Below are 22,940 nucleotides of genomic sequence, written 5' to 3'. Positions count from 1 at the left end.
CACACGTCAGTTGCGGGCTTCCAATCCCGAAGGCTGGTTCCGAGTAACTACGAACGTAATCGGAAGTTCCGATGTTTACCAAGTCAAAGAGCCGAGTCGAACACTATCCTTGCGTCATCCAGGGAGATACTGTACAGATCTCTGCGTCATCTTTGACTTTGCAAGCAGCTTCGGAGATTTCAAAACAACGTTTTTGCCCCAAAAAAGATTGTGGGCTCTTTTTTTTCCTCCTCAAGTTATTTTGGACGTTGAGCGTGGTTTGTCAGACCTATAGCGTTTCGGTTTTTAGTCAAGTTACAAAATGGCAGTCCAAGGCAAGAAGCGAAGGTGATCAATTCGGAAAGAATCTCCAATGATGTTTGCTAACGGGCGAACCATTGCATATTAACCAGAGGTAAGTTTCCATGTTTCGTTTTATACTTAGAGTGGGTCTTTGCGAGTATGTGTTGCAACATGTGTCACTCCGCTCACTGTCACTGACAGTCACTGAGTGTCAGTCTCTGACAACAACATTGGATGCATGTACCTGTACGTGTATGTATGTATCCTTGCCTTACGTCAGGTACGAAGATAGTTGCCCTGTACAGGGATTTCCTCATTAATGTGGAGAAGAAGAAGAGTACCACTGCCATGTTTTTGCAACCTCTTTTTGACCCAATTCGAGATGCATGAGTCATAATATTTTAAAAATCCTTTTTTTTTAAGATTGAATCCAACTTCCAAGACAGTGAATAAAAAATCAAAGCTAGTGCTGGTCAAATGTTTTAATGCTAGAATTAAAAATAGATAACCTTCTCGGAATATAATTGCAAGCAGGTTGGAGGCTAGTTCAAGAATCAAATTGCTGACTTACCCAGGCTGGCTGGTTACAGTGCGTTTCTTTGAAAGGCAATCAATGGTTCTACTGCTCTGCTAGTACTCACCATTTTGAAAGTGATGTTCCCATGATTGGTACTTCATCTATTATTTTATTGCAGGTCTCCTCTCAGCTGAAAAAGCCAACCGATTGCTGCATGGCCAGCGACGAATCAGGTAAAAGGTTTTATTATGTACAACTGTCAGTGTTATGACATACAGTGTGTTTTTTCCTTCCCCTCTCTCTCATTCTCAAGTTCTGGTCAGAATAACTCATGTGGAGGTGTGCGTGTGTGACTGTGAGCAAGACTGTGAGAGAGTGGTGGTTTTTTTTTATAATTCAGGTTCAGGGATAATAATAAAATAATGAACACCTATACTGACTTAGACTCCAAACCGCAAGCTCTTAGCCTTATTTCACCAGTATGGTGATCACTTCCTCCCGTATTGGAACCATTACTAATATATACTAGAAGCGCATGACTTTCAGTGTGTATGTTTGATTAAAAAAAAATGCATTGCAGTAAACACTGTCACTGTCAGGATAAAATTATCTCAATGAAACTGTGTGTCAAGTTCTATTATTATTTTCCTTTTTTGAGTATGTATAACATGTATATTATGCATGTGTGTAGAGCACAGAGAGCGTAAAACTTTAAAAGGAAAATAATAATAGAACTTGACACACATGATTCCTATGATAATGTAGGACAGTGGCATTGATATCTTTCTAGAATAATATGTAGTTTTGCATTTAGTGAAATTTTCACTGAATTAGTGAACTGAATGTATTCAAATATGGTGACAGACATGTATACAATGTAGACAAGTTAAAGTTGTATGTGTGTACATCACTACATGTTCTGTAGCTTACAAGTTACATTGAAAACAGCCTTGACTATAATGGAAATCCACTTAATCACTGTCTTTGGGGTTCCAACAAAAATCAGACGCAGTAGGGGGGGGGGGGGAGTCGGGGGATTTTATTTGAACTTGTCTACCAGGGAAAAAGAATGTTTAAGCTCTTGGCATTTATGTGGGTTTAGTGTGTGTATGTGTGTCAGTTACAAACAGTACACAACTTATTCCTTTATACTCATACTTAGACTTGTTCTTGTCGTTGTGTTTAAGATCCGTTCCTTTCTCATTCATTTGTCAGTAGTGACTGAAGATGACGAAGACCTGGCCAGTGAATGTGGATGAAAAGCAGTGCTATCCAAGTCCAGCTATGATCGATGGGGAAACTACAGCAACAGCCGCAGAGGATCACCGGACAAAAAGAACTGTTTCCCAGTATTGTAAATGTCCACTCAGTATTGGTTGTATTGAGCATTACAACTTGTTGCTATTGTACATTTTTGTCAATGTTTTAAAGGCCCGCTACGCCTCACAGGGCCGGACTAGGCTAAGGGGGGGGGGGGGGGGGTTGCCAGTGGTGGTCCAGGGGGATGTTCCCCTTGGCGGGATCAAGGGGCAGAGCCCCTATATTGTGGGGGTCAGGGGGCAAAGCCCCCTGAAGCTGATGGGTAGGTCATATTCTGAGATAGGAAAATGGTCGCTCCTTGCATGAAACGGCATAAAATAAACAATCATAAAAAATGTTTTAAATAAGTGAGGTACATGTTTAGGCTAGGGGGGGGGGGGGGGGGGGTTGCGCAACCCCCATAAACACACACCCCCCCCCCCCCCCCCCCCCCCGGTAGTCCGGCCCTGCCTCATTTAAAAAGTTGTCCTATCGTTTTGAACTGAGCGCTGTCATTGTCCCATAAGAACTCCATTCCTTTGGACGGTGCAATATTCTATATTTTTCTCTCAAGATACACATTTTCAAAAAGAGACCGAGCGCTGAACTGAAGTTGTGCAGTGCGGATCTTGCGTTTTGGGGAATTCCAAACCGTTTGTGATATGAGCTGTTTGGGTACACCTGTCTGCAGCACATTCAAGTTAGGAGTACGGGAGACAACTCCAACTGACCATAAGTCTTGCGTCTGCTTTTGTTTTCAGTTCAAGACATTTTGACGAAGCGCATTGAATTATGCCACCGAAATAAAACTAAGGCCTGTCCACTTACAAAAACTGCTGGGTCAAAGTTCAGTAAATCTTACTTTTTCTTAAAGGTACTGAACTTGTCAAATCCGGCCAGGTGCACAGAGCCCCTGGGGCTTTTAGTCATACCTCAGGCAGCTATCCGTTAGAAGAACTACCAAGTTTCATTGACTTGCACCCAAAGAGTCAAGAACTGCGATTTTTTTACGAATTAATTTCGTACTCAGACCCGGCTGGTCTTGACCTATTTTTTTTATCTAAATTTAGATCAGGTAGATCACCACATCATGCACAAAAAGACACGTCACTAGCAAACTATGTCAGACGTCATCATGAGTTTGTGTAAAACAAAATGGATGCCGGAATCACTCAGTTGAATCGAACTCCGACCAAACACCACGTAATAACTAGGTTAATTTATGCACTCGCGTGAACAAGAAACTGTCGAGCTTCACAGATGTCGTCGTTGGGTAGTTTTGGGTTTGTTTTACTACCATAGGAGGATTTTTGAACTGTAAATGCACTCAGCTGCAACAAAAACGAAGGCTGTGAGCTGCACTGTGCCTTTAAGGAAATGTGCGGCAGTAAAATTGAATTCGGAAAATACATGGAATAACCTGGTTTTCTGCATAAAAATAAATAAAACAATTGTGAATACTTCTTCTGCGTTCGTGGGCTGAAACTCCCATGTACACTCGTGTTTTTGCACGAGTGGATTTTTACGTGTATGATCCTTTTTACCCTGCCATTTAGGCAGCCATACGCCGCTTTCGGAGAATTGTGAATCCTGATCGACGTAGAGTGCCGTTGGAAACAGTCGTTACATTGGATTTCTTGGAAACTGTTTAACAGCCACATCATACATCAGAAATTCCTAATATTTGGCACAAAGATACACATGTATCAATCTACAATCATATAGAACGATTTTTGACAACAGACTACAGTTGAATTTTGATATCTTTTGTCATGAGGATGAACGAATTTCTTACTGCATATTCATTACAATAATTAATTTAAATTCAACTGTAGTTTTTAACAAAAAAACACGTTCTTTATGATTGTATATATATATAGATGTGTATCCTTAAATATTATGAATTTCTGATGTATGATGTTGCTGTAAAACTGTTTTCTAGAAATCCCATATGGCGCTGTTAATGCTAGATTCCATAGCAACAGCAGTCTATATCCATCCACAATGTTTTCATTCATTTTAATAAGTCACTTCAAGAATTAACCAGAAAACCAAGTTATTCCTTGACTATTCTTCAAGTTTAAAGGCACAATGCAGCTCACAGCCTTAGTTTTGCGTTTTTGTTGCAGCTGAGTGCATTTACAGTTCAAAAATCCTCCTATGGTAGTAAAACAAACCCAAAACTACCCAACGACGACATCTGTGAAGCTCGACAGTTTCTTGTTCACGAGAGTGCATAAATTAACCTAGTTATTACGTGGTGTTTGGTCTGAGTTCGATTCAAATGAGTGATTCCGGCCTCCATTTTGTTTTACACAAACTCATGATGACGTCTGACATAGTTTGCTGGTGACGTGTCTTTTTGTGCATGATGTGGTGATCTACCTGATCTAAATTTAGATCCAAAAATAGGTCAAGACCAGCCGGGACAGAGTCCGAAATTAATTCGTAAAAAAATCGCAGTTCTTGACTCTTTGGGTGCAAGTCAATGAAACTTCGTAGTTCTTTAACGGATAGCTGCCTGAGGTATGACTAAAAGCCCCAGGGGATCCGTGCACCTGGATTTGACAAGTTCAGTACCTTTAAGTTTGGTAATTTTACTGCCGCACATTGCCTTAAGTCATAAATAAAGGGTTCCAGTAACATACCATTCTTCTTTATTGATTATGAACTTTGGAAGGTTAGATTTTGGAATCAGTTTTTTTTAAATATTTCCTTGATGTGTTGTAATAAGATCAACCGTCTGCTTGGACATATACTAAAGATCCACTACCTGGCTGCTGTCTGCGGAAAATCGATTAATTCATAGACAAATATGCCTTACAGGGAAGCAGCTAGCCAGTTGACTGTACGTGTGTTTGTGTAGAGGTGTTCTTATTGCATGTTCAAGCCAGGACAGATGGTGACCTGAAACATTTACACATTACACATGTATGCAGGACTGCTACTTTAAGCTTAGGTGCAAGTGTGATGATATATTTGTTTGACTGATTATGGGCATTAAAATAAAACTGGAAAAAGAATACTTACACTTGAGATCTGATTTTGTGCGTGTCTGTGTGTGTGCGCATGAGGGTGTGTGTGGGCCATTTGACATACTTGCAGAAGAAACCAACAGAGGTAACTGATAAACTGCATTTATTAACACAAAGAGGTAAACAAAGTGAGTTCACACATTTCACAAAAATAAGAAAAGGCAGTCTCACATGTGTGATAGTCTAGGAATACCAATGCATTCACAATATTTAGTACTCACATGAATGGCCCAAGAAAACTATAGGCTGAGAATGCAAGTTCTAATTTGGCACATTTGTACATGTAGCTGCATCCACTAGACATATATCCATCTTACAATAAAAAAAAAACTAGTGGTTAGGACATGGGCCTGAAAATCTCAAGGTCCTCGGTTCGAATCTCTGCAGAGGCATTTACTTTTTCCCCTTAGGCCCCCCCCAAAAATAGGTGTGGTTACGGTAACATAGCCAAAAAAAATAGGGTCGGTAGGTCGGGATTTTTTATTTTATTTTTTTTTCAAAAAACCATATTTTTACGTTATTTTGCCAAAAAAACAAGATTTTTTTTTTCCCAAATGCCAAAAAAAGTCTAGGGTCGCGCGAAAAAACTAGGTCGGTCGGGTTGGCCTTAGTTAAAATAAAAATGCTCAATCGAGAGAGAGCAACCGTAAAGTTACCAGCGTAAAAGTAAAGTGTTGAATGCAGCTGTAAAGGTCATGCCAGCAGTGTGGGTCAGTTCTGGTAGCTCTGTCAGCACAGAATGGACTGAATCTGATCATCATCCTCAGCAAAGCCAGGCACCACTCTGCAAGCTGCCTGCACGTCATATCTCGGCACCTCACTTCCTGGAAAATAAAGAAAATGTATTACTGAGCACATTCAGACTTTGCTGTGCGCTGATGGGGATATGTTTTTGGTATTGAGAAGAGGGTGTGTGGTGGGGGTGCCGGAAGGTAGGTAGGAAGTAATACATGTACTTGTTCTTCACACAATCAGTGGGATGGAGAATGGTGTGGGTGATACTGACAGTGACAACTATTAACTAAACTGTAAACATTGTTCTGTAATATTACAGGTGCCATCATTCCTTCCTGTGAAAACCATTTATTTATATACTTTCATCATTAAAATTAAAAAGAATCTTTCATCATTAAAATTAAAAAGACTTCCTCACAAGAACCTTTCTAACGACATGATATCTTGTTATGCTGCTGATGTGAGCGGTTTTTCTGGAATGTGATGGAAATTTACTATTTTTTTAATTGACAGCATGAGCCCTCATCCCACACACATTCCCTATTTAGCGTTGACACCTTACAGTTTTGTTGAGAAATGTGATGTGAAGTCATTCAGAAAATTCTAACACTGCGCAGGGGCAGTCAGGGTGTTGATACGTTTTACTATAACTTTTATTCCATGTAAAAAGTAAAAAAAAACTATAAAAAAACTGGCCAGATCTGTGATTGTGAGCCAAGGAAAGGACTGACTGTATTTAAAATAATTCCAGTAATGAGTAAATCTTTCATTCTAGCTATTTCATGTTTTACTTTCTTGCATCACAATAGTTCAAATCAATGTTCATACAAACAGCATAATGCACTTTATGAGTATAGGGTTGCAACAAACTTTAAGATGGGAAGGAGAGAGAAAATAAAGATATTTGTACCATTATGTATACAAAGTACATCATACCAATTAGTGAATTACCATGCAGTATGCACAGTATTACTATGCATCTTCAAATGTATGAATAATTTCATCTACAAAGTACTTGTAAATGTAATACAATTTACAAAGAACAAAAGACTGCTGAATGATCTACATCAGTACATGCATGTTTATAGCTACAGACTACCATCACCAATACCTTATAAATGTGTAACTTACTCTTCAGGGGTAGTCTGTAATGTAAAGCACCATGCCAAGTCATCCTGATACCTCTCCAGTATTATGTATCCATGTTTAAAGGTAAACTGTTGGAACTGAAAGACAGGAGCTGTATGAATGATGCACATCACCTCTGGTTTCTCGGGAGGCCTGAAAAAAACCATAACAATATTAACATAACTATTAACATGTCTTGAAAATGAAATAAGTACTATTTCAACTTCACTATCAGAGCCAAATCACTCACTAATTCAGTAATTGTTTTGTTTATTCTTTTACAACCATAGTTCATACACTGATACAGCAACATTTGATTCTGTGCATATAGATTAAAGATCAAGCATTTTCTAAACTTGAGTAAAAAAAATAAGAACACAACAAGCACACACTCTGTGACTCACAGTCACACCCAGTTACTTAGTAACACACACGACATACACAACAGATGAATCTTGCTCAGTTCTACAAAGGCCACGTTTGCAATGGTCATGTCTTGGATTTTAAAAACAATAACCTACCTGCTGGTTGATCCAAACCGATGATTGACAATCAGTGAGAGGAAAATGTCCGAGGCTGAGGATACTGCCTGTGGTGGGAGGGCGTTCCATTCGCCAATGGTGCGAGGAAAGAAAGACTGCTGTCTGTATGATGTTCTGCAGGCTGGGAGTTTATGAGCCTCAGCATGGATTGAGCGAGTGCTGAGTGCATTCTTTTCGCTCTATCCTATTAATTCACACATTGACCCTGCAGCAGTGACGATCATTTCTAGATTGCAATCGGCAAAGTTCGTAGCTCGGATTGCACTCATTCCAGCGCTACCGTGTACTGGGTCAGCGAGACACGAACGACAACTCAAATCGATAAGCATCCGAACACATCGGAACTTCCGTTTACGTTCGTAGCTACTCGGAAATAGCCTTCGGGATTGAAAGCCCGCAACTGACGTGTGAAAAAAAATTTCGCGTCCCGTTCACTATATTTTTTTGAATCCTGTTTTTACATTTAAAGCAAAAGATCGGAGGAAACTGTTACGAGAGCCCTGATGCTGCTGTCCGAGAGTAAAAGAGTTTCATTGAGGGTATCGGCAAAAACACTCGCGCCGACATGTTTGAAAGGTATTTCTCACGATTGATAAAGTGTGCAGAAGCTATGGAAGGATCCTTCGAGAATATGGCTTGTTCAAATTAACGGTGAGCTGTTCGATCATAATGAGATTTAAAGAACTTCCAGAACAGCCTACGTAAGTGTATGCGTGCATACATGTGTGTGTGTGTGGGGGGGGAGGTGGAGGGGGGGGGGGTAGTGTGCCGGTGGATCTGAGTGTGTGTGTGTGTGTCCGTGCGTGTGTGTGAGTGTGTGTGTGTGTGTCATGTGTGTGTGTGTCTGTGTGTGTGTACGCGTGCGTGTGTGTGTACGCGTGCGTGTGTGTGTACGCGTGCGTGTGTTTGTTTGTGTGTGTGTGTGTGTGTGTGTGTGTGTGTATGTGTGTGTTGTGTTCATGCGTATGCAGGCCTGTGTATGTGTGTGTGCATGGGTGCGTGTGTTAGTGCGTCTGTGGATCTGTGTGTGTGTGTGTGTGTGTGTTTGTGTGTGTGTGTTTTTATTGTTTTAGTGTAGGAGTACGTACGCGCGTGCGTGTGTGTGTGTGTGTGTGTGTGTGTGTGTGTGTGTGTGTGTGTGTGTATGTGTGTGTGTGTGTGTGTGTGTGGTTTGTTTAAGTGTATGCGTGCGTGCGTACACACACACACACACGCACACACATTATTTAACACTCATGGTTTAGATGTAACCTTTGATTATGGTTGTTTTAGATTGATCTCAGGATGCATATGATTGTGTGCATGACTATAAAAGTCATATTCTGTTCTGTTCTTCTATCATTAGAGGCGTTCCACACCTATATACTGTGAGATTTTCCCGATATACTTTGTTCCCGCGTTAAACATAACACAGGATCAACAATAGAGATAATGAATGCAGTTTAAGCTGTTTGATATAGCAATTTCTTTGTTTCGAATGTTTGTTTCTTCCCAAAATTAATCGGCTTTAAGCGTCACATTAAGAGTAACAAAGGTGTAACAGACTAACGGTGTTGTGTCATGTGCATCCACGGCTGTTTGGACAGACGCACATTTTTTTAAGAGGATAACTGTAGCGAATGCAAATGTTTTTGAGCGTTCATCTTATTTTTTTTTAGAACTGAGGTGGTCCAAATAAGGAACAAGAGAGAGAGAGAGAGAGAGAGAGAGAGAGAGAGAGAGAGAGAGAGAGAGGGAGAGAGCGATAGAGAGAGAGAGAGAGAGAGAGAGAGAGAGAGAGAGAGAGAGAGAGAGAGAGAGAGAGCGAGAGAGAGAGAGAGCGAGAGAGAGAGAGAGCGAGAGAGAGAGAGAGAGAGAGAGAGAGAGAGAGAGAGAGAGAATACGCGAGAAAAATCGAGAAAGGGATGGAGCAAAATGAAAGCAAAGGAAAGAAGAGCAAACAAAATCTTTTTTAAACGCTCGCACGCACCCCCAACACACACACACACACACACACACACACACACACACACACACACACACACACACACACACACACACACACACACACACACACTCACACACACACACACACACACACACACACACACACACACACACACACACACACACACACACACATACACACACACACACACACACACACACACACACACACACACACACACACACACACACACACACACACCAAAGCACCCACACATGCTCGCGCAGATGAACTGTCGAAAATGAAGAAAACAAGATTTCAAATTCATCATACGTAGAATGTATTAATCATTTAAAGGACTGAAAATGTATGTCACAGAATGGTGCACAGCTCTGGAGAATTACTATTTCACACACAAACAAAACTGCACTGACTATATTCTATGTGTTGCTATGGAACCGGAAGAGTTTTGACACTGGATTGATATTACTGTGGGAATGTCGGGTGGAAGGACAAGGATATATAGCACAGGCAGAGGAGCATACAAAATAAGACACCGAAGACAGAGGTTGCTTTAACTTATCTTAACTTAACTTTTATTGAAGCAAAATGTAACTAAAAATAACCACTCAGTTAGCTTATCTAAATCATAAATATTCCACAACAGTTTAGCTAAATTTGGTTGCAACTAGAAACAATGCTATAAGTTATAAAATAGAAAGAATAAACAGAACTCTAATACAAGAAATAGCAATGCTTACATCTAACCAGAAATACCAATTACGAATTATTCTAGTAGCCACTATAATTTCTGGTGTGAACCAGAAATGAGTGTAATTAAAAGGCAAGGTTATTCTGGTAGTAACCAGAAAGCAGTGTAAAGAAGAAGGCACTAAAAAGAAAAGAAAATACAATTATAAACAACATGCCTTCTAAGTTACACATGACATAATACAAAGCATAAACCAATGAATGCATCATTTGCCAAAATAATCATGACAAATATAGACAAGTAACAATACAGCCAAAATCCTGCAGACACAGCATTCTCTAAAAGAGAATCCACAGTGAGTTAAACAACTCCACAACAGCTAATGTCAAGGGAAGTAACCAACATCTTCCCTTAGGCCTAAGCCTTGCATAGGAAAATGCTCTACATAAATTAACCAACTGCATGAACCGCAACTGCAAAATAATTGTTATTATTAAGCGTGTTCATCGCCATGAAGACAAATCATCGAGTTGAATAATAACGACAAGAATAAGAAAGATAACTCAGGCATGGGGTAAGCGCAAGCTCTCATGCTTCAAAATGAAGCGTTAGACAACAGTCTATTACTTTACAGGGAAACGCGATTAAATCATATCGCTTTAGATTAAAAGTCAGCTATGCACCTATGCAACTGCACAAAATGTTAGGTTTTTATCAGTCGCAAAGTTCTTCTGTAGGCAAGCGCCTTTAAAGTGCAACATGGGAATTAATAGTTGAAATTGTGCATCCTGTAGACAATATCTTCCTATTGTCTGAGATCTTAACTCAGAAGAGCTCTATCATTCTCATGCCTGAATTCAAAGGAATGATAATCAAAACTCATAAGATTATGTACAGGTAAAAGGGTAATACAAATGAAGACTAGCAAAATATCAGAGTATGAAAATGCATGTGACAAACAGAGTAGAACCAGTAGAGTGACACAGGACAGAATACATAACATGACTGGCTCACACAAAGCCAGACAAAAGACAGGGAAGGTAAGCCATGTAATGTGTATCAGGGGCGGACCTAGGGGAATGGGGGCGCTCTGACATCATTACACGGGGACGCCGGTCAAAAATGGCGGACACTACAATCTTACAGCCAATTAACCGTCAACGACATACGGCTTGAAATGCAGCAACATGATCAAACACATGAAAAGTAACGCATCACTAAACGTCATAAAGCATGTCATATTGTACACTTCGCCTACAAAGTTACAGTTACAGTACTGGAAACAAAGAGCGATCCTCAGCGAAGCGAAAACTGAGAACTTCTTTGTTCCTCAACAAACTGGCTACGAAGCGGAATTCCGTCCAGCAAAGTATTCAAATCCCTTCTCATCGAAAACCGAGATCTGAGAAAGGTTCGACTTACCTTACCGGACTTCATCGTAAAAAAACTGTCCTTGTAAAAAGGAGATCTAACATAGGTCCACTCGACTTAAAATATGGTGAGACAGGCTTTTTATCGAGTTCATTACCCAAAATATATGTGTCAACCATAATTCCCGTTCATCAATTGTAGGGGTTTCTGCGCCTAAATCGTAAATAGGTAGCTTTACGGGCCAATGGCACTGGGGGCTTAACTTTGGGCTTTTAACCGACTACTACTCAGACTCTACTGATCTCCAGAAATAATATGTGATGAAAATGGGAAAAAGATCGCAACGATACACATGGGTCTTCTCGACATAAAATATTGCGAGACAGGCTTTTTCTCAGCAAAAACGAAACGTATGAGAACGAGTCTGCCTTACTTGATTCTTACGAGTCTTTAATTTACAAGACTCTAAAACAACTTTAGAATAACTGGTCATCAAATATTAGAAGTTATTAACGCTCAATTTCAGCGCCAAATCATGAAAGTAATTAGAAACTGATCTAGAATACACATCTCTCCGCTAGATCAAAATGGCGTCATCAACTCTGACGCGAGACCGGTCGGACATCGCCCGGGACCAAATCAGCGTCAAAATGTACATATATGCAAACATCATAGCATCAAATGAAACATAAGAATAGAGCATAAGGAAAGAATACAGCATAAGGAATGAATAAAGCATTTAGTTACTTACAGATTCTCCTCAGTGAGCACACTTGGAACCTAAACACAAAACTGCTGCTGACGCTAGTCGCGAAACACAAGGGCACGAATTCACAAGTCGCGATAAATTTGGGCAGAGGTTCGACACTTTCACGACAACATATGAGCAGCACACAGCTCACATCGATGATCGGTCTCACTAAACGCGTCTGCTGATATAGCCTAATGCTCTCCCTTTTAAAGGCTGGTCAACCCGATTCCCAATAGCCAATAGGAAAGATACCCGGTGTCAGACAACGGGGGGTGTCGTCTTAAGATTCCTGCCCAATGGAAGGGATCGTTACCGAGGCATGAAGCCGTGTCGGTCGGGTGTCAAGCACCGGAAATATTACAAGTAGTTACACTAGCTGAAGGGGGAAGAAGGGGTCTGTCAGCCGTGCACACCGGATAAAACTCATTAGATTACAACCAGTTACAAAGAAGGGGGGGGGGGGGGGGTAAGAGACTAAAACCTTCAAGCTACCTGACATCTTCAATGATTGTACCCTGTCAAAAGAAATGACACCCACTTGACAAACCGCCGTCCAACGATACCCAGACAGCCTGGCGACACATTACATAACGACCACCTAAATCTGAGATAAGAGATTAGAAATGCATCCGGTCGGGGCCTACCCTACGATAGTAAACACACAATAAAGTACAATGCACAAAGACAACCAGGTATTATTTAGTCACTCCTTAGGCACTGATGGTTAGAGGTTACGCTGCTGCATCTCATCATTTCAAGTTAGGGATTTCCTAGCACAAAGGGCATTATTTAAATGTAAACCCAATGTGACTAGCACACACACACAGGGAATAGCTATAGACAGGGGAGGCAACTGGGTCGGGCAGGAGATAATACACACAAAGAGACGGGGCACAGCACTTGGCTACATCCCCCCCAGCTCTATACCAACCTGCGCCCTCGCAGGGAGCAAGTACAACAGGAGCCTAAGATACAACCTGGAGCTGACTTAAACAGATCATCCAAGGTGACATCTAACAACTCAAACAACAATAATACAGAAAACACAACCTCCCTTGCCAACATATTAGTGAAGGCACGCCCAACTCAGGGATATGACACAAGACAACAAGATGCATTGCAGAAAAGGCAATCAGGAACCCGCTATTAAGCCAAGAGAACCTGAAACACCATAAAGCTTGTCGTCAGGATCATGGATGCCGCTGACCACTGCTAATCCTGAAATATCCTTAACAACGCCGGAGAACATAACGGCCTGAACCCACAAGCACCCTGGGGTGACAACAACAACCTGATACATACAAACAAACACAGATGTTAATACTAAGTGCTCAAAGAGGGAACCGAAGCAAAAGTAAAATGCAAAACCATAAAACATTTTAAGACAATGCAAAATATGAATTTCACAAACTAAACAAAGTGATAGGTTGAAGTGAATCAGTATCAATGTGTGTGAGTCTTTTATCTCACTGATGATCCAGGAATTAGCGAGTCCTTGTCTCACAGTAAATGAGAGAAAATGTTGTTGTGAGTCTGTCTCACAGATGTTAAGGCTAATCTAGGTGGCGAGTCTCTGTCTCACGAATGGCACATGGCCCACATGACAGCAGCACATTGTTTTCCTGACTGTTCACAATAGGCTCATGGCGGGGTTATGACAGCGGCACACTTAATATCTAAATTAATATGGCGAGTCTCTGTCTCACGAATGGCACATGGCCCACATGACAGCAGCACATTGTTTTCCTGACTGTTCACAATAGACGCATGGCGGGGTTATGACAGCGGCACACTTAGAAGAAACACAAGTCCGACTGTTCAAAATTAATATGGCGAGTCTCTGTCTCACGAATGGCACATGGCCCACATGACAGCAGCACATTGTTTTCCTGACTGTTCACAATAGGCTCATGGCGGGGTTATGACAGCGGCACACTTAATATCTAAATTAATATGGCGAGTCTCTGTCTCACGAATGGCACATGGCCCACATGACAGCAGCACATTGTTTTCCTGACTGTTCACAATAGACGCATGGCGGGGTTATGACAGCGGCACACTTAGAAGAAACACAAGTCCGACTGTTCAAAATTAATCAGGTTTAGCACATCACTGCTCAGTAGGAAAGCAATCTTTGTCTGATGCGCTGTGAGCGGCGAGGTGCAAGCACAGCAGCTGGAGGAGGGACCAGAGGTTCTGGGTCTCTAGCCAGAGGCTGGGCTGGGACACGTGCTACCTCTGGAACACGAAGCGCTGGGGCTGGAGGTGCCTGGGGCTGAGGAACTGGTGCAGGGGCTGCTGGCTGCACCGGAGGAGGCTGGAGGGGTGGGGGAAAGACTGGGCGTGCCAGGAAGACAGTGCCTCTGTCAGGGAATGTTGAGGTAGCTGGGACAGGGGCAGGTGGGGAAAGGGGTGTCGTAGGGGGTGCGATGGGGACAGCAGCAGGCATGATGTCGTCTCGGCTGAGGGTCTTCTCACCACCCCCAGCGACAGGACGTACGACATACACCTGGGAACCTGGGTAGGGTCGAGCTGTTACCACATACAGCTCAGACCGCCACTGGTCCTGGATCTTGCTCCTGCCCAGGGTCCGGTTCTTGATGTAGGTGTAGTCACCTACATGGAGGGGGTGATCTGCTGCTTTCTTGTCTGTCTGCTGGCGCCTCTCTTCTGCTGACTTCTTCAAGTGCTGTTTGGCGCGTGCATGGGCTTCTTGGAGTCGCAAGCGGTGCTGCCGAACCCAGTCAGTGGCTCCAGCAGTTGCTTCTCCAGCACGGCCAAGGAGATGGTCGATGGGCAGACGGGGCTCCTGTCCAAAGAGGAGGAAGTGGGGGGAGAAACCAGTGGAGGCGTGCGGCGTCGAGTTGTAGGCCTGGAGCAGCTCAGGCAGGTGTATTGGCCATCGTCCCTTTTTTTCAACAGACAGTGTGCACAGAAGGTCGTGAAAAGTTCTGTTGAAGCGCTCACACTGTCCGTTTCCTCGCGGGTGATATGGTGTTGTCCTGGACTTGTTGATACCATACATCTCACAGAGGGCCTGGACTACCTTGCCCTCAAAGTCTCTGCCTTGGTCGCTGTGGAGCCTCTCTGGAACACCATATCGCTGAAACCACTCCTGGACCAGCACCTTAGCAACAGTTCCTGCCTCTTGGTTGCGTGTTGGAACCGCGAGGGAGAATTTGGTGAACACGTCCGTGATCACTAGGACGTTCTCCCTGCCGTCTGTGGCAGTCTCCAGCTTGGTGAAGTCCATCGCCACCACTTCAAGGGGGTGACTGGCGAGGAGGTGGCCAGACGTGGTGTGGAGAGAGGGCTTCCGGCCTAGGACGCAGCGTTGGCAGTTTGTGACGTAGCCCTTGACGTCGCTGAACATCCCAGGCCAGTAGACGCGCTGTCTGAGGAGTTCCATGGTCCGATCGTAGCCTTGGTGGCCCATGTTGTCATGCAGGGCAACCAGAACGTCTGGTCGCAGGGAGCTTGGCAGCACCAGCTGCTCGAAGTGGCCGCCTTTGGAGTCTGCCACTCGACGGTAGAGGACCCCTTTCTCCATAAACAGCTTGTTGCGCTGCTGAAGGAGCGTCCGCAGCGGGGGGTCTCTGACATCATGGGGTTTCTCAGGCCAAGACCTGAGGACTGGGCCGATGGTGGCGTCCTCGTCCTGCAATCGCCTGAGGTCCTCGGGGGAGTGATGGGGAAGGGTGTCCGTGGTTGGCTCTGCTGCCTTGAAGCTGACATCAAGGGGCAGTGGTGGCTGTCCATGCACCTCTGGCACTGGATCGAGAGCAGCCCTCTCGCACCACATCTCTTGCTCTGTGGCCAACTCTGGGGGGACAGGGGTAGAGGACTGGTCAGGGAGGGAATCAGGGGGTAGGCGGGACAGGGCATCAGCAGGGTTAATCTTCCCGGGGCGGTAACGCAATGTGAAGTTGAACTGGGCCAGTTGAGAGGCCCAGCGTTGCTCCAGCGCCCCAAGTTTTGCCGTCTTCAGGTAGGTGAGGGGGTTGTTGTCAGTTATGACCTCAAACTCAGCGCCAAGAAGGTAGTGGCGGAACTTGTCGCATGCGGCCCACTTAAGAGCAAGCAGCTCCAGCTTGAAGCTGCTGTAGTTAGCACAGTTCTTCTCAGTGGGCTTGAGTCTCCTGCTGGCGTAGGCAATGACGCGTTGCTTCCCATCTTGGACTTGGGAGAGGATAGCACTGAGTCCATCATGACTGGCATCGGTTTCCAGGATGAACGGCTTCTCATAGTCGGCGTAGCCCAAGACGGGGGCCGTTGTCAGGGCCGACTTCAGGGACTCAAAGGCTGTCTGGTGTCGTTCTGTCCACAGGTGGTGGATGGCTGCCTTCTTCTTCTTGCTTCCTTTGCTGCCTTCTGTCACGAGGTCGTGAAGTGGTCCGGCCAGCTTGGAGAATCCACTGATGAAGCGTCGGTAGTAGCTGGCAAAACCAAGGAAGCTGCGCAGGTCTGTGGTGGTCTTGGGCAGTGGCCAGTTCTGAACAGCCTCAATCTTCCCGGCTTCGCAGCTAATACCGTCCGCTGAAATGGTGTGCCCCAAGTAGACTACCTCTCTTCGCAGGAACTGGCACTTCTCTGGCTTCAGCTTAAGGCCCGTCTCGGTGATACGCTGGAGGAGGCGCTCAAGGTGCTGCAGGTGCTCGTCGAATGTCTTCGAGTACACTAGTAAGTCGTCCAGGTACACCAACAGAAACTGGAACTGGAAGTCAGACATGGTTGCCTGCATCAGTCTCTGGAAGGTGGCTGGGGCGGAGATAAGACCCATGGGCATCCTAGTGTACTCAAAGAGGCCGAACGGAGTGCAGAAGGCCGTCTTGTGCTGATCTCTGGGTTCCATGGCAATCTGGTGGTACCCACTCGCCAGATCCAGAGTGGAGAAGTACTGGGCACCAACCAGTGAGTCGAGCGATTCCTGGATGCGGGGAAGCGGATAAGCATCAGGAACTGTCTTCGCGTTGAGACGTCTGTAGTCCACACAGAGCCGGAGACTGCTATCCTTCTTCCTCACCAGCACTACAGGAGCTGCATAAGGGCTGTAGCTCTCTTGGATCACGTTCTGAGCCAACAAGCCCTTAAGGTGATCTTTCACCTCCTGTAGGTGGCAAGGTGGGATGCTGCGGTATGGCTGGGCGACAGGGGCATCGTCAGTGGTGGGGATGCGATGGGTCACCCTGTCAGCGTATCCCAGGTCAGTCTCGCTCTGCACAAACCCGTGCGCAAACTTGTTCAGCAGTTCCTGAAGTTTCTCCCTCTGTCTCCTGGTGCCGTCAAAGTTGGGAGTGGGGACTGGGGGCGGTGAAGGGGAAGTCGTGGTCTCCTGTGTGCTAACCGTGATGCTCTGCAACGACACGTCAAACTTGAATCCCTCATCGCTCTCCACTGTCTCAATCCTCTCCAAAACCGCTACAGCTGTCCTTTTTCTAAGGCTGCAGTCTACAGCAGAGAGGTTGGCTACTCTCACAAACCTGGCTGAGCCCTGACTGACAAGAGTGGGGACCAGCAGCAAACCACCAGGGAGGGGCGTAGACAGTGGGGACGCAATCAGTAGACTTGACTGCTGTGGTCCAGTGATCCGCACCGTAGCTACCGAGCCTGCTGGGATCAATGTTGGTCCAGCAACCTTAGCCAGACCTCCTGTGTGCCGTTGTTGGAGCCTGGCTTCCTGGACAGCTACCTGCAGACTAGCCGGCAAGGATGAAGCAGCCACGGCAGGTGCCAATCGTTGAAGAATGTTCATCCCAATGAGCGCAGGCACTTCCCTCTTCTTGCTTCTGGTGCCAGGGTCAGGGGAATTCTTCACCACTAGGAATGGAACGTCCTTGAAGCTGTCGCCAAAGATGGTGACCTCCACCAAGGCCACGCCGGCGTATGGAATCTCCAGTCCATTCGCAGCTCTGAGGGTGAGGAAGTCACAGCTGCAAATGGACGTGTTGCGAAGATTAGCTGTCAGCCACTCCTCAGTGATGGTCGACACCTCGCTCCCAGTGTCGATAAGTGCAGCAACAGTCTTTCCCTGCAGGCTTACTTCTGTCGTGGGACACTTCCCAGTAAGTCCCTGCAGGAAACCCTCGCCCCCCGTTGTCTGGTTATGGACAACGGGGGCAATTAGTTTCCCTGTCGCTGCTGGTGGGAGGGGACATGGGAGTCGGGGCGGGACTGGGCGTTCAGGATCTGCCGTTTCAGCGGGCAGCGAGCCTGAAGATGGCCGTACTTGCTGCACAGCCAGCAGCGGGGTCGGGGCGTGGGCTGGTGGTGGGAGGGGTGGTTGACGGAGAAGTGGGAAGGGTGGTTCTGGGAGGGCTCCGGATAGGTGGGGCGCTGGTTTAGCTCCGTCCGGAGTGCGGCCGTCTGCTTCACCAGCTCAGCTACTTGGTGACGGAGCTCGTCGACCTCTGAGCTCCGGGCTGGTGTAGCAGTCACCTGCTCCGAGCGGACGTCGCAGTCAGCGTCCTCCCTCATCCAACGCAGAGCCTCTGCGCGGACAGCGGCGAAGCCTGCATCTGCGGCCTCCCTCTCCCGGATGAAACGACGGATGTCCCGCCTGAGTGCTGGAGGCTGCAGCCCATCCACGAATCTGTCGCGGAGTGCCTCATCTGTCACTGTGTCGACTGCAAGGTTGTTGAGCCGCGCCTGCAGGGCATGGAGGGTCTGGGCAAAATTGAGGACCCCCTCATTGTTGCCCTGCCGCCGACTGTGGAAGGTGGACAGCATCGACGACTTGGTCCGGTGGTCCCCAAAGATCTCCTGCAGGGCAGCGAGCACCAGATCCGCCGTCGCGGTGTCAGCAGGCGGACGACTGGTGACCTCCCTCCGGGCGGCGCCTTCGAGGGACTGGATCATCCACTCGGCGGACTCTCCTCCCAGGTTCTCCAAGGCGTAGTGGTGGATGATGCGTCGCGCTTCCCTGGCAAAATCCTCCAGGTCACAGCCCTCGCTGTCGCCGGTGAAGAGGGGGAGCTTGGGTGGGCGCACAGCCTGCCAGCGTTGTCGCGCAGCGTCGCGGGCAGCTTGGTCAGCCATCTTGTTGTCTACCTTTACACTGCTTTCTGGTATTATTAAGATTTTAAAATTACTGGTGCCTATGCTCCTCTAATCCTGCTCCGCAAGCGCCAGATGTGGGAATGTCGGGTGTAAGGACAAGGATATATAGCACAGGCAGAGGAGCATACAAAATAAGACACCGAAGACAGAGGTTGCTTTAACTTATCTTAACTTAACTTTTATTGAAGCAAAATGTAACTAAAATTAACCACTCAGTTAGCTTATCTAAAGCATAAATATTCCACAACAGTTTAGCTAAATTTGGTTGCAACTAGAAACAATGCTATAAGTTATAAAATAGAAAGAATAAACAGAACTCTAATACAAGAAATAGCAATGCTTACATCTAACCAGAAATACCAATTACGAATTATTCTAGTAGCCACTATAATTTCTGGTGTGAACCAGAAATGAGTGTAATTAAAAGGCAAGGTTATTCTGGTAGTAACCAGAAAGCAGTGTAAAGAAGAAGGCACTAAAAAGAAAAGAAAATACAATTATAAACAACATGCCTTCTAAGTTACACATGACATAATACAAAGCATAAACCAATGAATGCATCATTTGCCAAAATAATCATGACAAATATAGACAAGTAACAATACAGCCAAAATCCTGCAGACACAGCATTCTCTAAAAGAGAATCCACAGTGAGTTAAACAACTCCACAACAGCTAATGTCAAGGGAAGTAACCAACATCTTCCCTTAGGCCTAAGCCTTGCATAGGAAAATGCTTTACATAAATTAACCAACTGCATGAACTGCAACTGCAAAATAATTGTTATTATTAAGCGTGTTCATCGCCATGAAGACAAATCATCGAGTTGAATAATAACGACAAGAATAAGAAAGATAACTCAGGCATGGGGTAAGCGCAAGCTCTCATGCTTCAAAATGAAGCGTTAGACAACAGTCTATTACTTTACAGGGAAACGCGATTAAATCATATCGCTTTAGATTAAAAGTCAGCTATGCACCTATGCAACTGCACAAAATGTTAGGTTTTTATCAGTCGCAAAGTTCTTCTGTAGGCAAGCGCCTTTAAAGTGCAACATGGGAATTAATAGTTGAAATTGTGCATCCTGTAGACAATATCTTCCTATTGTCTGAGATCTTAACTCAGAAGAGCTCTATCATTCTCATGCCTGAATTCAAAGGAATGATAATCAAAACTCATAAGATTATGTACAGGTAAAAGGGTAATACAAATGAAGACTAGCAAAATATCAGAGTATGAAAATGCATGTGACAAACAGAGTAGAACCAGTAGAGTGACACAGGACAGAATACATAACATGACTGGCTCACACAAAGCCAGACAAAAGACAGGGAAGGTAAGCCATGTACCTGTGTATCAGGGGCGGACCTAGGGGAATGGGGGCGCTCTGACATCATTACACGGGGGACGCCGGTCAAAAATGGCGGACACTACAATGTTACAGCCAATTAACCGTCAACGACATACGGCTTGAAATGCAGCAACATGATCAAACACATGAAACGTAACGCATCACAAAACTTCATAAAGCATGTCATGTTGTACACTTCGCCTACAAAGTTACAGTTACAGTACTGGAAACAAAGAGCGATCCTCAGCGAAGCGAAAACTGAGAACTTCTTTGTTCCTCAACAAACTGGCTACGAAGCGGAATTCCGTCCAGCAAAGTATTCAAATCCCTTCTCATCGAAAACCGAAATCTGAGAAAGGTTCGACTTACCTTACCGGACTTCATCGTTATAAAACTGTCCTTGTAAAAAGGAGATCTAACATAGGTCTACTCGACTTAAAATATGGTGAGACAGGCTTTTCATCGAGTTCATTACCCAAAATATATGTGTCAACCATAATTCCCGTTCATCAATTGTAGGGGTTTCTGCGCCTAAATCGTAAATAGGTAGCTTTACGGGCCAATGGCACTGGGGCTTAACTGTGGGCTTTTAACCGACTACTACTCAGACTCTACTGATCTCCAGAAATAATATGTGATGAAAATGGGAAAGAGATCGCAACGATACACATGGGTCTTCTCGACATAAAATATTGCGAGACAGGCTTTTTCTCAGCGAAAACGAAACGTATGAGAACGAGTCTGCCTTACTTGATTCTTACGAGTCTTTAATTTACAAGACTCTAAAACAACTTTAGAATAACTGGTCATCAAATATTAGAAGTTATTAACGCTCAATTTCAGCGCCAAATCATGAAAGTAATTAGAAACTGATCTAGAATACACATCTCTCCGCTAGATCAAAATGGCGTCATCAACTCTGACGCGAGACCGGTCGGACATCGCCCGGGACCAAATCAGCGTCAAAATGTACATATATGCAAACATCATAGCATCAAATGAAACATAAGAATAGAGCATAAGGAAAGAATACAGCATAAGGAATGAATAAAGCATTTAGTTACTTACAGATTCTCCTCAGTGAGCACACTTGGAACCTAAACACAAAACTGCTGCTGACGCTAGTCGCGAAACACAAGGGCACGAATTCACAAGTCGCGATAAATTTGGGCAGAGGTCCGGCACTTTCACGACAACAACATATGAGCAACACACAGCTCACTTGATGATCGGTCTCACTAAAACGCGTCTCCTGATATAGCCTAATGCTCTCCCTTTTAAAGGCTGGTCAACCCGATTCCCAATAGCCAATAGGAAAGATACCCGGTGTCAGACAACGGGGGGTGTCGTCTTAAGATTCCTGCCCAATGGAAGGGATCGTTACCGAGGCATGAAGCCGTGTCGGTCGGGTGTCAAGCACCGGAAATATTACAAGTAGTTACACTAGCTGAAGGGGGAAGAAGGGGTCTGTCAGCCGTGCACACCGGATAAAACTCATTAGATTTCAACCAGTTACAAAGAAGGGGGGGGGGGGGGGGTAAGAGACTAAAACCTTCAAGCTACCTGGCATCTTCAATGATTGTACCCTGTCAAAAGAAATGACACCCACTTGACAAAACGCCGTCCAACGATACCCAGACAGCCTGGCGACACATTACATAACGACCACCTAAATCTGAGATAAGAGATTAGAAATGCATCCGGTCGGGGCCTACCCTACGATAGTAAACACACAATAAAGTACAATGCACAAAGACAACCAGGTATTATTTAGTCACTCCTTAGGCACTGATGGTTAGAGGTTACGCTGCTGCATCTCATCATTTCAAGTTAGGGATTTCCTAGCACAAAGGGCATTATTTAAATGTAAACCCAATGTGACTAGCACACACACACAGGGAATAGCTATAGACAGGGGAGGCAACTGGGTCGGGCAGGAGATAATACACACAAAGAGACGGGGCACAGCACTTGGCTACATTACAGTATTTGTTGTTTTCAGTAAAATATCCAAAAACAATTCTCTGCGGTAGACGTATGGTATCAAAATGATATTTCCTCTCTCTCTCCCCCTTTCCCACTCTCTCTGTCCATCTCTCTGTCCGTTTCTCTCTCTGTCCATCTCTCTGTCCTTCTCTGTCTCTGTATTTGTTCTCTCTCTCTCTCTCTCTCTCTCTCTCTCTCTTGTTAGCATGTTCATGGATGTTTCCATGGAGATAGACCACGCATTCCACT

General features: G+C 44.9%; 1 protein-coding gene and 2 long non-coding RNA genes across 3 annotated transcripts in view; 1 reads left to right on the top strand and 2 right to left on the bottom strand.

The window, feature by feature from the left end:
- The window catches only part of LOC138950518 (uncharacterized), a 272,384-nt gene that overhangs the window by 206,380 nt on the left and 43,064 nt on the right, over nucleotides 1–22,940 (bottom strand). The gene's annotated exons all lie outside the window — the stretch shown is intronic.
- On the top strand, nucleotides 308–2,499 carry LOC138950491 (uncharacterized). Its single transcript, XR_011450685.1, has 3 exons — nucleotides 308–394; nucleotides 978–1,032; nucleotides 2,015–2,499. It is a non-coding gene; the product is annotated as an uncharacterized lncRNA (long non-coding RNA).
- LOC138950490 (uncharacterized) lies at nucleotides 5,220–7,955 on the bottom strand. Its single transcript, XR_011450684.1, has 3 exons — nucleotides 7,518–7,955; nucleotides 7,000–7,149; nucleotides 5,220–5,957 (listed from the first exon to the last, which is right to left on the bottom strand). It is a non-coding gene; the product is annotated as an uncharacterized lncRNA (long non-coding RNA).

This window comes from Littorina saxatilis, linkage group LG16, assembly GCF_037325665.1.
Source record: "Littorina saxatilis isolate snail1 linkage group LG16, US_GU_Lsax_2.0, whole genome shotgun sequence".
Classification (NCBI taxonomy): Eukaryota; Metazoa; Mollusca; class Gastropoda; order Littorinimorpha; family Littorinidae; genus Littorina; species Littorina saxatilis.
The sequence above is the reverse complement of the archived record's forward strand: the minus strand, read 5'-3'. Positions and strand labels throughout refer to the sequence as shown.